Source organism: Poecile atricapillus, chromosome 18 (genome assembly GCF_030490865.1).
Source record: "Poecile atricapillus isolate bPoeAtr1 chromosome 18, bPoeAtr1.hap1, whole genome shotgun sequence".
NCBI lineage: Eukaryota > Metazoa > Chordata > Aves > Passeriformes > Paridae > Poecile > Poecile atricapillus.
Window position 1 is genome coordinate 2,501,900 of NC_081266.1, and position 14,011 is coordinate 2,515,910.

Here is a 14,011-nt window from a genome sequence, read left to right on the forward strand (position 1 = left end):
CAGGTAATTAACCCAGCCACTTTCACAAAACACTTCAGCTGGTGAATACATGGGAATGAATCAGGAACTAGGGGACCTGGTACAGGACACAGAAACTTCCTAGAGATTTTCACACTGGAAAGAGAAGGGACTGGTAAAACAACACATTAATAGATGGAGGAGGAAGGTCCCATCTCCTGGGTCTCAGAACCAGCATGCAAAGAAAAGGAAGAAAGATTGTTGCTTCCTCTCCAGATAGGATCTGCACTTCCTCAGGGGATGGAGGCAATGAAGATTTCCTATCCAACAGCCTCTCCCTCAGATGAGCTTTCTTAAAGAAAATGCCAAGTTCTCTCCAAAAGCAGAGGGCTCAGTCTACAGCAACAAACTGCTTCTCATGCCTTCCTGAATCAGTTCTTGGGCTGACCAATTTCATGGCATGTTGCTGTGAGATTTGTGGAAAGCAAGGAGAGCCTTGTAGAATGCCTCCTTCCATTGTAACTTAAGCCAGAAGGGAGCACAGAGCTGATTATTAATTGTGTGATGTGTTGAAAACACATTTTTAAACCTCTTCCATAAGTACCATTTGGGAACTTGCAGGGACAAAAAAAAACCCCTCTGCTTTCCCACAGCAGGTCATATTTTAGGTGGAGGGGAGTTTCCAAGGCTCTGAATGAGTCAGACAAACAGTGAGGGACTGTGAGACTGTGCATGTGCCTCGTACCCTCTGTGTTTCTTTTCCCTTCAGAAAAAGATGCCTGTATTTTCACAGGCTGACGAGTTCTAAGAAGTATGAGAGAAAGGAAAGGCACAGCAGTTTATCTCCCAACATCTTGTGCTTTCCCAGTATTCAGGAGAGGGTTATAGACAAGCACTGCATTGATTCACTGTAGTTTTTATGCTCATCGATGTACGTTAGTCTTGATTAACATCAACGCTTAGAAAAATGAATATGTTATTTATCAGAAAACCTTATTCTTCCTGTTACATGCACTCAGAGAACAGCAGCACAACTATTAAATCTTCCTCTGAACACGTGCACTGGATCATGCTTTCCTAACCACAGCAGGAGATCAATTTGTGCCCTTAAAAAACAAGTTACCTTCCTTATCTTAGCTCAAATATCCTACAGCATTATGAATGATCTTAATTACACAGCTCTCTTTACACAGGGGTTCATGAATATGAAACACTCTGATTAAAGTAGCTCTGAAGTTCCATGCACATTCATCTCTGGAGGTAGCTCCATCTGAGTTAATGGACTTGCAACAGGGCTCAGCTCTGCGTGCTGTGCCAGAGCACTGCCTCACATAATGCATACAGCCAACAATTAGATGATGAAGTGACGTGGCAAGGAGCAGATTTAGCCCTCTGGGGTGAAGCAGGGTGAGCGTCGTGTTACATCTACAAAGAGCCATACATGAGGTAGCTGGAGGGACAGCAGTGACACTGGAACAAAATAGCCCTGCTCTCACTGAGCCTCAAGTCCCAGCTCCTCTTTATTCTTTATTTTCCTCTTTATTCTTTATTTTCCTCTTTATTCTTTATTTTCCTCTTTATTCTTTATTCTCTTTATCCCTGTGTTCTCTCCTTAAGCAGCTCGGTGATTATCGTGCACATCTTGCCAAGGCCAGCCATGACATTCCCTGTCCCAGGGAGGAGCATGCCAGGACCCCATCCAGCGTGGCATGAGGATTCCTCTGGGCTGTGAGTCACAGCCTGCTCCTGGCAACATCTGCTGCCTCCATTGTCCCAGAACAACCCCTCTGGCTGATGGTGTCCTGCCTGCCCTGCCCAAAGCTGCAGCAAGTGACAAAGAGCAGGGAGGATGTGGTCACCACCTGTGGCCAAAAGGTAACATTTTTGGCACGGGAATAATTAATCTCTTAAGAGGTGACAAGAGCTGTTCTTCTGCCAGCAAGATTCCAGGGAGCAGCTGTGGTGGTACAAATGAGGATTTCATGTCAGCTACAGACAGCTAAGGAGCAAAAAAGGAAGGCAAAAGTTCAGGCTATCATTTTTGGTGGCAGAAGCTTCACAGTGACCAAGTCAGAATGATCTTAGTCACAGCAACCAAGCAAGGGCCATAAACTCTCCCACAGGACAACAAAAATGGCTTTGCTGGGTATGGGAAGAAGCAAACCTAACAAGGAACACAATATTCTGTTACTGAGTGACAGAGAGAGCAAAGGCAGATGTTTGAGGATCAAATGTTAGGTCTTCCAGCAAATCTGGCAAGTTTGTTAAATGGATTGTTATGACTCTTGATTTTGGCAGCCAATTTTATCTGATTCTTATAGTAAGCCAGAGACCTCCCAAGTGCAAAAGCTGAGCAAGAGATCAGATATGAAATGTTTTTTTTCCCCAAACTAAACTTCAACACCAATCAGTTTTATATGTTCTACTTTCAAGTGCCAAAAATTTTGAACACACCAGTAAGTCAGGGCTCCAACAGCAAGCTCAGCTCTGGGTATTGAAATGGGGAGTTTCTTATGTGAAAAAGAAACCCCTGGATACTGTGAATTGGGAAGCCTTCTCTTCTAAAAGAAACTTCCTCAAAAGTCATTTCTGTGGAAGAATTATATTGCAGTATTCTTCATTTATGTTATTGATAACAGCTACTTAATACTCTCCAAATGGAAAATAAATTCAGTTATGATTCTCTGTGTCCTGATGAGGAAATACATGTATTTGTCATGTACCCAAAAAGTAGCTCAACTGAAAGAGAGGAATTCTCATCTTTCTCCTCATGGCTTTTAACCTCTGGGAAAGTGATGAACCGTATCTAAAAAAGAAAAATGTTATTAAAGTGGACACTTTGGTTATATTTGGTAAATCTTTGGTAAATAAAATCTGTCTCTGGGAAGAGCAAAGCAACTTGTAATGAATTATTGTTTCCCTGCTGCTTTAGCATTATGCATCATGTGAATTGTGTTTGAATTCCACCAAAAGTTTTATCTGTTTGTATAAAAGGGATGGGTAGAAAATAGTATTATGCATGCCTCAAAAATCTGAAACTGCCATGCCCAATAAATCACAGGATTTCTGAAATTGATTACTATTGTTCCAAACATACCCCATTCTCCTTTCTGTAATGAGAAATGTGCTTGTACTTGGTATTTTCATAGCTGAGCAAGTGCCCTGGGGACCACGTACAACTTTCCTACTTCTTTATTTGTATTTTAACACCAAGAAAAGTTAATAATCTTTTGACAGAACAATGACCTGCCATAACATTACTGGGAAGGGCTCAGGTTCAGGCCTTATGAAGGGATTATATTTTTACTGGCCCTGGAATCAATTGTTTACTTTTGAAGGGAAGAAAGTAAAACTTACTTCCAAAGGTTAAAAAGCAACGAAGAAAAACTTAATAAAATCAAATATGATATGAACATGCTTAAAGCACCCAAAATTCCCTGACACCATCCTGCTGTTCTGAGCAGTGCCAAAGAGGGGATGGAGAAAGGATGAAGAAAGGTACATTTATATTTTACTGCCAGCCCATTAAGCTGGGCATTGTGCCACGTCCATCACAGGTGCTGATCCGAGGATCAGCTCCCCATTGTCCTGAGAAAGTCCAGAAACATTTCCCATGGGGAAATCCTCCAACACTGCACTCTCAAGGAGCATACAGCTGTCACCAGAGCAAAAAGAGACACGTAAGAGAGACAAAGAGAAGGGCAAGAAACTGTGAGAAGGCAAAGGGAATCCACAGATCTTGCACGCAAGTTCAGAATCTGTCCAGATGTTCAGAGCTGACAGTGGACTGGGATCTGCAGCTAGTTTCCCACAGAAAGTGAATAAATCAGCTCCAGCACTCAAACAACTCATCCTTCCTCATCCCAGAGCTCCTTTCACAGTTGTCACGTTTCCATGTTCCCTTTGCTTCACCAGCCTGACTTTCCTCTTCCCTCTCATCTAATCTGATGGCAGACTCTTCCCCATGTCTCGCTATCTTCTGGCATGAGTAGCTTTTATCCATTCCCTGACTTATCCTTCAGCCACTCTGTCCCACTGCTGTGTTCAGAGCTCGAGACATCCCTCACAAACACAGAGCATGAAACAGAAACTTGAGCTCTGTGGAGGCCTGTTTGTTTTGGCTGTCACTGTATTTTTTATTAATAAATGCCTCCTGGTAGGCTAGACTCCATTTATCATGACATATGTTATCTAGCTTATGTTCTTATACAGTATTTATTACAAAATTTAAGTTCAGCATAAAACTATTCCTCTCTCTTCCCAGGCAGTGAGAAGGGTGGTTATGTTATTTTAATGAATTTGCTTGTCTTATGCTATTATTGAGAAGACTGGGTTAAGGAAGTGATCCTTGTGTTTCATTTTGAAAATGTGAATTTTGCGGTTGCTGTGGTCTTTTCCCGTAGGAGAATTTCTGATCCATCTGCACATTAATAATTCCCCAACTTCTTTTTTTGCTGAGATCTCCCCATTGTGAATTTTTCCCAGACCTCTTTAGCTACTTCCCTTTCCAGCCTTGCCTATCTGATTGGTTTGATGCTTGTTTTCACACACCATATGCCATAATCAAGAGTTGCTAGATTACCACAGCCAAAAAGAGGAAACATCCATTTCCACATCTTGCCAGCACCTCCTCCAATATTGCAACTGACCCCTAACTCTTGAGAGATCCTAGCTCTTGAGAAATGCTAAGGATTACAGTGAAGTCTTGGGAGAAAACACATATCTAATCTAATTTGAGGGCATGAAAAATTCAGACTAACTTCAGAAAGAGGAGCCAAATATTGTGGTAGTTTTCCAAACAAAGCTTCTGCTCCTAAATAAAACAGAATGTGTTTCTTAGATGCAGTCTGATATCTCACAGGGGTTGTATCAAGCAGACGTGTGAACTGGTCAGTGCAGAGCCCAAATTTCTGCACAGAAATTTCTTTAAATTTCTTTACCTCTATTGGCTAAAACACATGAGAAGTAAAAGCACATCTTATGATTACCTAACAATAACAAAACAAAGTGGAAATGCAAATTTTGTAATCACAGAAAGACCTGAATTTATAGAATGAATTCTGAATAGAATAGCAAGACCTAGATTTGGTTAGAGTGGGCAAAATGTATAGATTTTACATATAGAGTGTACGGCAACTTTTCTTAACATGCAGCTTGGTACCATCTTGCTCTTTTCCCATCTCAAGAGAGCTTTAGTAAAAGTGCAAAATACTGTCTTGAGTAAGTTCTATTGTGCTGAGCCAGCTTGATAATTTTAGTGTTTACTGTCTCGCTTCACAGGTCCTTACATTCACAGTGATTTATACAAAGTGTTCTGGTTTGTATCTCTCACAAACTGTTTCAATACCGCGCTAGGTAAACAGAATGTCATCAGATTTCCAGTCCTTCCTGGGTAATTTTCCCCAGTTATGTAAATGTTTATCTTAATTCGACTTCTTCCTTTGCACTTTTAAAAATGTTTTTGCTCCTTCCCCGTGCTGAGGCAGTGTGATAACCACGATGCAGAATGGAGACAAAAGAATACCAGGGCTGGATGCCAAGGAGCAAGGCTGCAAGCACCCAGCCAACTGCACAGTCTTTGATTGCCAACTCTCCAAGAAGGCACAAAGCAGTGTAGAGACCCTTTTTGAGCATTATTACCCCAAACTCCCAAACACACCTATTAGAAACCATCAGGGAGGCATTTCAGCAGCCCTCATCTTTATGCAGTAAAGCTGCTTGCTCCTGTAAACTTGTTCACAGGTGTGCCAAGCATGTACATGGCAGCAGAAGCTTAGATCAAGGCTTGATTCCCCTGTTTGCTCTTTGCACCATGTAACCTGTGTTGTATTTGGCAAAGCATCTTCTGGGAAAGGGAGCTGCATGTAAAGTGCTGGCACGGTTTGATATGCATAAGTTAATTAATAGAAAACAGCTCATGTCAACAATGTTTACATTTCACATGCTTTCTCTCTTTAACCACTTGAACTGAACTATACAAAAAGCACTTTAGAATCTACTGCATGTATAAAAACTCAGTACTCTTGTAATAAATTTGAGTTTGTCAGTGTTGTTGATAGGTTGGGGATCCTTTCCACAGCCAAAAAGTGAATCTAACTCAGTAAAGGACATTGAAACTTGAGTACAAGCTTCCTTCCAGACAAGCCCTGCTTTCTTTCCAGCTCCCAAAAAAATATAAGATGGGACCAGATAACAACAGGAATCCACAGCTTTCAGTGGGCAGTATTCTAGAGATAACCATCTCATTTCAGCAGACTTTGAAAATAAACACAAAATAAACAATTCATCTTGTTAGAGGTTGACACATTCATTTTTCTGCTTGGAAAATCAAAATTCTACTTGCTTCTACTGCAAGTGATCCTTGTATCATCCCTATGTTTGGGTACCCATCTGCTGCCAGTTTCAAACTCAGTGAAATGCACTTAGCTCAATGGGCACGTGCTTTAGTGCCACAGATAAATTCCTCCTTAATTGCTCACACTTTCTATGTTAAGTCTCTAAATATGGATATGCAAGCCAGAAGCCTTCTCTGATTTGGTAGGATTTGATGTTTTGGGTTTGTTTTTCTTTTTGAAGAGGCAAAACATGAACTTACCTCTCCTATGACTATATAAGGAACATAAAGAAAAAGGGCCAGCTCCTAAGCTGAGTTTCTACACAGTCCAGATGTTTTAAATTCATTTTGTGAATACCCAAACCTTCTTAATCATCCAAAATTTAGAGCAGGTACCACAGCACTTCAAGCTGGCTCACCAAGCAGCAGCTGGGAGAGGTAACACAGTGCTGCATTTACTGTGGGACCCCTGTGTACAACTTGTGCTAACGTGAAGCAGAAGAGCTGCTCAACCTGCATGAACTTAATATCCCTGTGGTTTAGTTTGCACAGAGGTAAATGAGAAATAACAATAACCAGGCAGAGCCAAGTTTATAACTTTTTAATCTGTTTTTCTCTGATTCTGCTGCACTTCTTCTCACACGTGGATTTCTCAGCTTCTCTGAGCTGGGCTCCTTTGGAATATTCCCTCACGGGGAGTTCTGTTTATCTCAGTTCTCTGGGTCAGGAAGAAAACTCCAAAGCTCATCAGGATCTTGTTTCTCATGTTTATTAGGGTGTTATCACAAAACTTGGCAGGTCTCTCCATACTTTCTGCACAAGTTTAATTCACCACAACCTGGCACACTTTGGGCTCTGATGGCACAAAATGGCCCCGAACTGTGCAGCCTTTTTATCATTATATTCATTCTTACCCAATTAACAACAGACATGGATATTATTTTTCTTAATGACCCAATGACCCAACACCTGTGAGCTGCACTGCGGCATTTTCTATCCAATCACCTACTATTACCCAAATACCTCTAGAAGAAAATGAAGAAAAAAGAAGGAAAAGAGACAACACTCAATCCTCCATCTTGTCTTCTATTTTCTAAACTAGTTTAAAGTCTAGACTAACTTTATTACTCAGTGACTTAAGAAAAATCTCTAATCTACATACTTACACTTTTAACTTTTCTAAGAGTTGTTTTCATGTATCGCCACGAAAACATGCTCATAAATTCATATTATATGAAATTCAGTGTTCTCCTGGATCTCAGAGCCAGACATCAGAGACAAGGGCACACACTCTGTTCCTCAGACTCAAACAAAGTTAATCAGCCAAGCTTTGAGGGCCAGAACAGCACACAGATATCCCAAGCTGGGAGGCAGCACACGGTGCCACATCCCTCACCCAGGATGGAGCTACACCCATGACAAGTGCCCTCAGTAATGCAGCCATGCACAGAAAAAAAGCAACTCTAAACCACAATTGGAGAGGGCACTTCCTTCTGTAGTTTTCCTGCACATCCTGGCACTCTCCAGCAGTCCAGTAGTCCCAGTGGATTCACTGTTTAGTTTTTGTCTTCTACTAGAAACAGCCACAGAAAATGGGAAAGGAGGTGTGAAGCTGACCTTCCCAGGTAAAATGGTGGCTGAAGCAGAAGCCAAAGGTTATTTTTTTCCATCTCCATGAGGTCAAGAAAAAGTTTTCAGAAAAGCTGAGGGCTGAAGTAAATCTGTATTTTGTTTCTCCCAGATGCAAGTTGACTGCCATGCTTCTGTCATAAAACAGGCTTTTTTCTCCTCAAAAGGGAGAAATGGCAAGAGGAGCTGGCAAGGTCAAGAGCAGAGAGACAGAAGGAAACAGACTTAATTTCACACCAGGTCATTTCCACAAATTATAGAAATAGTAAATAAAACATGAATATGTTTTAATAAGTATGATATAGAATTCTTTTGGGCTATCTCTTAGAGGGGAAAATATCCAAAACATCTTCAGCTCTGAGCTGAACAAATTCACTGAAAGTTGATGGGAGTAATTTTCCTACAGACTTTGGGCAGTTAAGGAAAAAAACCTTAAAACATGCACATTTTCTACTTGTTGTCAAAAGGGATCAGCTGCTGCTAAAGACTAAGAATACACAAAAAATTTAACTCAGTTTACAATCTAAGCCTGATTGCTTCTTCTCCTGCCCTTGGCTCACTCACTTCTAGGAACAGTAGAATTTAATTCTTCCTGTTTTACCCAGAACCATGCTGATCTCTGGTAATCAATGGGCACAAAGGCAGGTTTGCTGTGCTCGAAATGAACAGAGCCAACATCTGGGACTGCCAGCTGAACTTGCTTTTCCTTTCTTCCCACAGAAGCATTTACAATATTTCTGGCTCATGCAAGGAAGTTTCTAAGGAATGGGATCAAGCCTTCTGATTCAGGTTAAACCTCCTGATTAAGGTTAAAAGTTTACTGTCTCCTCAAAGGCAAGGTGCATTTGCAATGGTTTACACATGAAAGAAAAATTGCTGTGTTTTGCCTGGGTTTACATCCACAAAATATAGGTGAGCATCATCCTGATAATGCATTTTCCTCCTCAGGATACCAATTTCTAGATAAAGCATACTTTGGATTATGGTCTGTAGCAAAGGACCAAGAAGAACTTCTCTCTCAAATGTTCCAACAATGCAGACTACAAATGATGCATGAAGAAACACTCATTCATTGATGCAGTTAGCTGAAAATAGAAGAAAAAAAAACAGGTAGAACATCACCTCTAGTTTTTCACTATTACTTCCATAAAACAAAATCAAAAGCAGCACCAGCATCCCTCTTTCACAAGAGCAAAATTAAGTTATTCATAGCAACTCCTTATTCTCAAAAGCAGTGTGATGCTCCAAAAAGTCCAACTTAGTTTAGAGTTTACCTGGGTGAGACACAAACCAGAAATTATTATTTAGGCTCCTACTACCTCTTCTTCCACCCTTTCTCAAGTGGTTTAACCTCAGGGAATGTTTTAAGGACAAGGGCTTTTTGTCTTAAATTGAGTAACTTGATTCTTTGTGGGTTCTTTCCTTAAAACTGCTTGTAAGTGGCTTATCTGAATCTGTTGTTCTTTCATGCATAAAACGGGAAGGCAGAACAAACAAACTAAAACCAAAATTAAAGAGCTTATTACAGGTATGTACTTAACTTGATTTCCAAACATCAGGTTTTAGAAGTGAAATGGAATAATTATTTTGTTCACAGTTTGTTTTTCAAATAAGCCTGCGCTTTCCTTCATTAAAAAAAAACAAAAAAAACAAAAAAAAAACCAAAAAACCTAATAAACCTAATCACTTCATATGCAAAATGCCTTTGACTGAGTAGTTATTTTTACCTCCAGTTTTAGGAAAAAAAAGGGACCTCAAATGGATTGTAGCCTAACTGTGGGGAGCACAAAACTCTGCCTAGATAAATGACAGGAAAAGGTATCAAACTCACAAAATTCTTTTACCTCTGTCCAGCAAAAAATAAATCTTGCCTCTGGACTCCCCACAGCTCTCAGTCCTGATATGGGCAACCTATTTAAAATACAGCTCCTGAGCAGGTCCATTGGCCCTTCCTGGGGGTATAAATCATCTGGAGGAGGAGGAGGAGGAGGAGGAGGAGAAGGAGAAGGAGAAGGAGAAGGAGAAGGAGAAGGAGAAGGAGAAGGAGAAGGAGAAGGAGAAGGAGAAGGAGAAGGAGAAGGAGAAGGAGAAGGAGAAGGAGAAGGAGAAGGAGAAGGAGAAGGAGAAGGAGAAGGAGAAGGAGAAGGAGAAGGAGAAGGAGAAGGAGAAGGAGAAGGAGAAGGAGAAGGAGAAGGAGAAGGAGAAGGAGAAGGAGGCACTCCTGGTGCCAGTGGCTTCCCTGGCAGCGTGGGACCTTTCCAGCAGCTCTCCTGCTCTGGTTCCCAGTGTGAGAGAGGCTGAGGGAACATGGCCAGAGTGCTGCTCTCTTTCAGCTATTCTTGGCCACTCTATCAGCCTCTGGGGGCCATAGGAAGTGTCATGTAATGCTGCTCTAAATTTATGTCCCAGGCTGGACCAGGGTTAGCAGGAGTTTTTAGTTCTCCCGCTGTGTTTTCGGTTTTGTTTCCTGGGGCAGGGGAACAGAGAAATACTGACAAGAGAGTTGAATTAGTTTAACCTGTAGAAGGCAGAAAGTTTGGGTTTCCCCAGCAGCATGTTTAAAGAGTGATTCTTAACGGGATGTCTTTCGTTTTAATGGGAGTTTCAGCATTGTCTCTTCAATCCCTACCTACAAGACACTTCTCTCCCACCTTGTTCCTTCAGCTGCTGAATAAATCCATGCCCAAGAACCCAGAGGACATGAAACTCTGAAAATTAACAGAGAATGAGTTACAGTGACACTAATCAAAAGAAATTATGTGTGTTCAACAAGATCAGCTCAAATATATATATATCAATTAAATGAGTCTTTATCTCCCCATAGATTTAAGTAAGAAGACATTAAATTCAAGGTGAAGCAGCTCTCTGTCAATGCCATGCTGCTTGGAAAGCTTAATTGTGAGAAAATATTATTTAAGACCAACAGGCACTTACTCTCTCAACATTTATTCTGTTTCAGTCCAAAGGAATTTCTTCAAGCTGGGATCTGGAGAATCCCTATAAAAAAAGTGCTTACACATTGTAGATTTCCCATAATATTGTCCCTGATCAGGCTCTGGAACCTGAATATTCACAACATACTTGGAGAAGGTAATATGTGCCAGGCTTTATACAGCCCTAGAGAAAATCTAGACATGTATGTTTAATAACATAATGAAGTTTGAAATTTACTGTAACTTTAATATTGAAGGACTTAAAAAGCAATTAAACTGCTTTAAAATAGCATAGAGCTTTTGGGAACGCAATATGGATTGGAACAAACAGGCCTAAATCAACACTGGTTTGGAAGTCTAGTAAGGACTAAAACTATGGGAGGTAATTTAGGAACAGATGCATCAAATTAATTCCAGTAATACTGGAGTGTTAAAAATGGCAACAGAAGCCAGCTTTGTTCAACAGAATGGAAAAATAATCATCCTTTCTCTTCCTTTCCGCCCCCAAGGAGTTGGATTTTCCCAGCACAGCCATTCATTGGTGGCAGCAGTTGCATCAAAATGTTTGACACCGGCAGACTGAAGGCAAATAGAAAACATACATGGGAGAAACAGAGGGAAAAAAAAAGCCCCTCAGCATAAAAATCCAAGAGTGCACATAATGCAGAGAGGTGAAGCTGCAAGCACACAGCAAAACTCTGAAGCTGCTTGGGAGGAAAGGAAAGAGAGCCGTGTCTCAGAGCCTTCTGTGGAAAGTGCACCGGTTACTCACAGCCATTTCTAGTCACGACTGGAAGTGGATGGGCAAGTCAGCTTTTTCAGGAAATTTATCACTTTTCTCAGGAATTGTCTGTGAACAGACTGTGACTTTTATTAATTTGCCTCCAGCTGGCAAGGGTACACCAAATATTTTCTGTGAATGAATCCTGGCCAATGGATTGCTCACAGACTCACGGCTGCTCTAATTGCTTCAATATTCCTGCTCTGACGTTCAAGATGGGGAGGCTCTGCTCAAGTCCCAGTTACAACAGTTTCATTCCTAAAGTAATGAGAAATTTACCTTTTAGACAGAAGATAGCCATAGAAACCTTCTTCACATTTGAAACAAAGCAAAGCAAATCAGGAACATATCTTTGGCACTTTCAGAAAGGCAGGGAGGAAATAGAGAAAATATTGATTAATGAGATTTATTTGTGCTACGGATGGTGATCAAAGGGGAGTGAATGCAATGTGCAGCACTCACCATTGCTTTTAAAACCAAAATTCCTTTGATGTGCGGCTCAGTATCCGGCCATTATGGAAATTAAAAGGAAAAGCCTTGAGAACATTATTAATAAAGGTTTAAACTGAACAGCTTCAGGCACCAGGCTCATACTACCAAGGTTTTTTGCTTTTTAAATGACCAGGTGGTGAATAATTATGATAAAGAATGTTTTACAGCTATTTGGTTTAGCAAACAAAACCTCTTGATGCATACAGCACTTCCATACAGAGCAGCCTGCATTTTTGGAATGGCCAAGCCTTTAAGAACAGAGAAAAGAACCTCCAGAACAAAGAAAAGGGTTCCTGAGAGTGAGTGGCTGTGGGGACTGTCCCCAGCAGCCCCAGGGAAGCTCCAGCACACTCAGCAAGGAAGCAGAAGTGCCACAACACTGTGAGTGTGGGAAGGACTCACAGCTTTGCACCCTACTCTCCAAATTTTGGAACTTCCATATAAAACCATCTTCGTACTTTTAACTCACTTGTCTAAGAAACAGGAGCTTCATGTGTAAAGTGAACACTGTAATAAGAAAAAAGTTTAAGATTGATGGGCATTTTCCCACCATTAAAATTACTGTACACCGCCTTAAGTCCTGTCTCTTTGACTGTTAATCAGAGATAATTCTTCACCCACTGAAAAAGATGCTCCTTTCATGCTACATCTCTTGCAAAACATCAAATTTCATCTTACAAAAAGAAAGTGGAAGGTTTTGAAGATCCTACTTGTCTAACAATATCACACCCTTGCCACATAGAATACTTTTATCACAAAAAATAGGATTTAAAAGGCAAGTAAATAGTAGGAGCTCTTATAAACCAAACCCACTTTTAAGTGGTTTTCTTTGGTTGCAGGTTTTTGGTTTTTTTTAAAAAGATGATCTCGCAGCTCTTTTGACTGATTTGGTCAATATTTTCACAATGGCAGTGCATTATATTAGGATTATTAACTGCATTATGCAATTAATGTTAATTGCAGCACCGAGACTAAGATGATCATAAGTGAAAGGGGACAAATAATGTACTAAATACAATGCATTACAACTCATTTTACTGCATAATAAAATGTAGAGAGATCATCCAAAAGCTACAAAATCAGTTTGTTGACTACAAAACAAAAAAAACTATTAAACTACCAGTTTAATCCAAAGTAATATTTTGAATATATCAAGCAGGGTGGCACAAATCCTTTTTTTGCTCAGCTTTTGAGTCAAAAATGCATTTTGAAAAACACAGTCATGATGAGACTGTAGAAAACACTTGAAGTGTCTTTAGAGGTCGGGTGGGGGAGGGCTGGTGAGGAGAGACAGAGAGAGAAATCTGGTTTGTGTCAAATGAAACATTCCGTACAGTTGAATAAGAAATTTCTTCTTTGAGGACCAAGGAAATCAAAGCAAATAAAGAGTTTGGTTTGAAGTTCTCATGGTTACTTTGCTGTCACACAGGAACAGAGGTTCTAGAGGATACTGACGACCTCTGATTTTTTTATGCCTCTGCTTTCCTAGTCAGGTGTGAATGCTATCTACTCACTTTTTTATGTAAGCATAGAATACTACTGCTACTAAAGCATGGACATTTGCTTCCCCCAAGAATATAATTTTGTTTTGCCTAATTAATTAAGTGTTTAGTGTGGAAAGAGAATATATCATAAGTGGAATGAATACACTTGACTTCCTCTTGCAGGGAAGCTCTGCCATTGACTCGCTCAGTGAGTTCATAATATTGAAGAGGGATGTCTCTAGCAGGATGATCCACCACAAAAAGTCAGACACCCCATGAGCTAAATCTGCAACTGAGGGGACTCCTCCCCACACTGTGCACTTCTGTCTCCAGGTTAGTGGTAAAACTGTTGCCACCCTAGGCTTCTTTCCCTGCCAAGATTAATTTCAAAGAGGTAGAA

General features: G+C 40.6%; 1 long non-coding RNA gene across 2 annotated transcripts in view; it reads right to left on the reverse strand.

The window, feature by feature from the left end:
- The window catches only part of LOC131586149 (uncharacterized), a 43,606-nt gene extending 34,598 nt beyond the window's left edge, over window positions 1–9,008 (reverse strand). For both annotated transcript variants that reach the window (XR_009279094.1, XR_009279093.1), the window contains exon 1: window positions 8,896–9,008. This is a non-coding gene — a long non-coding RNA (uncharacterized LOC131586149). The remainder of the gene's footprint in view (window positions 1–8,895) is intronic.
- Window positions 9,009–14,011: the final 5,003 nt, after the last annotated feature.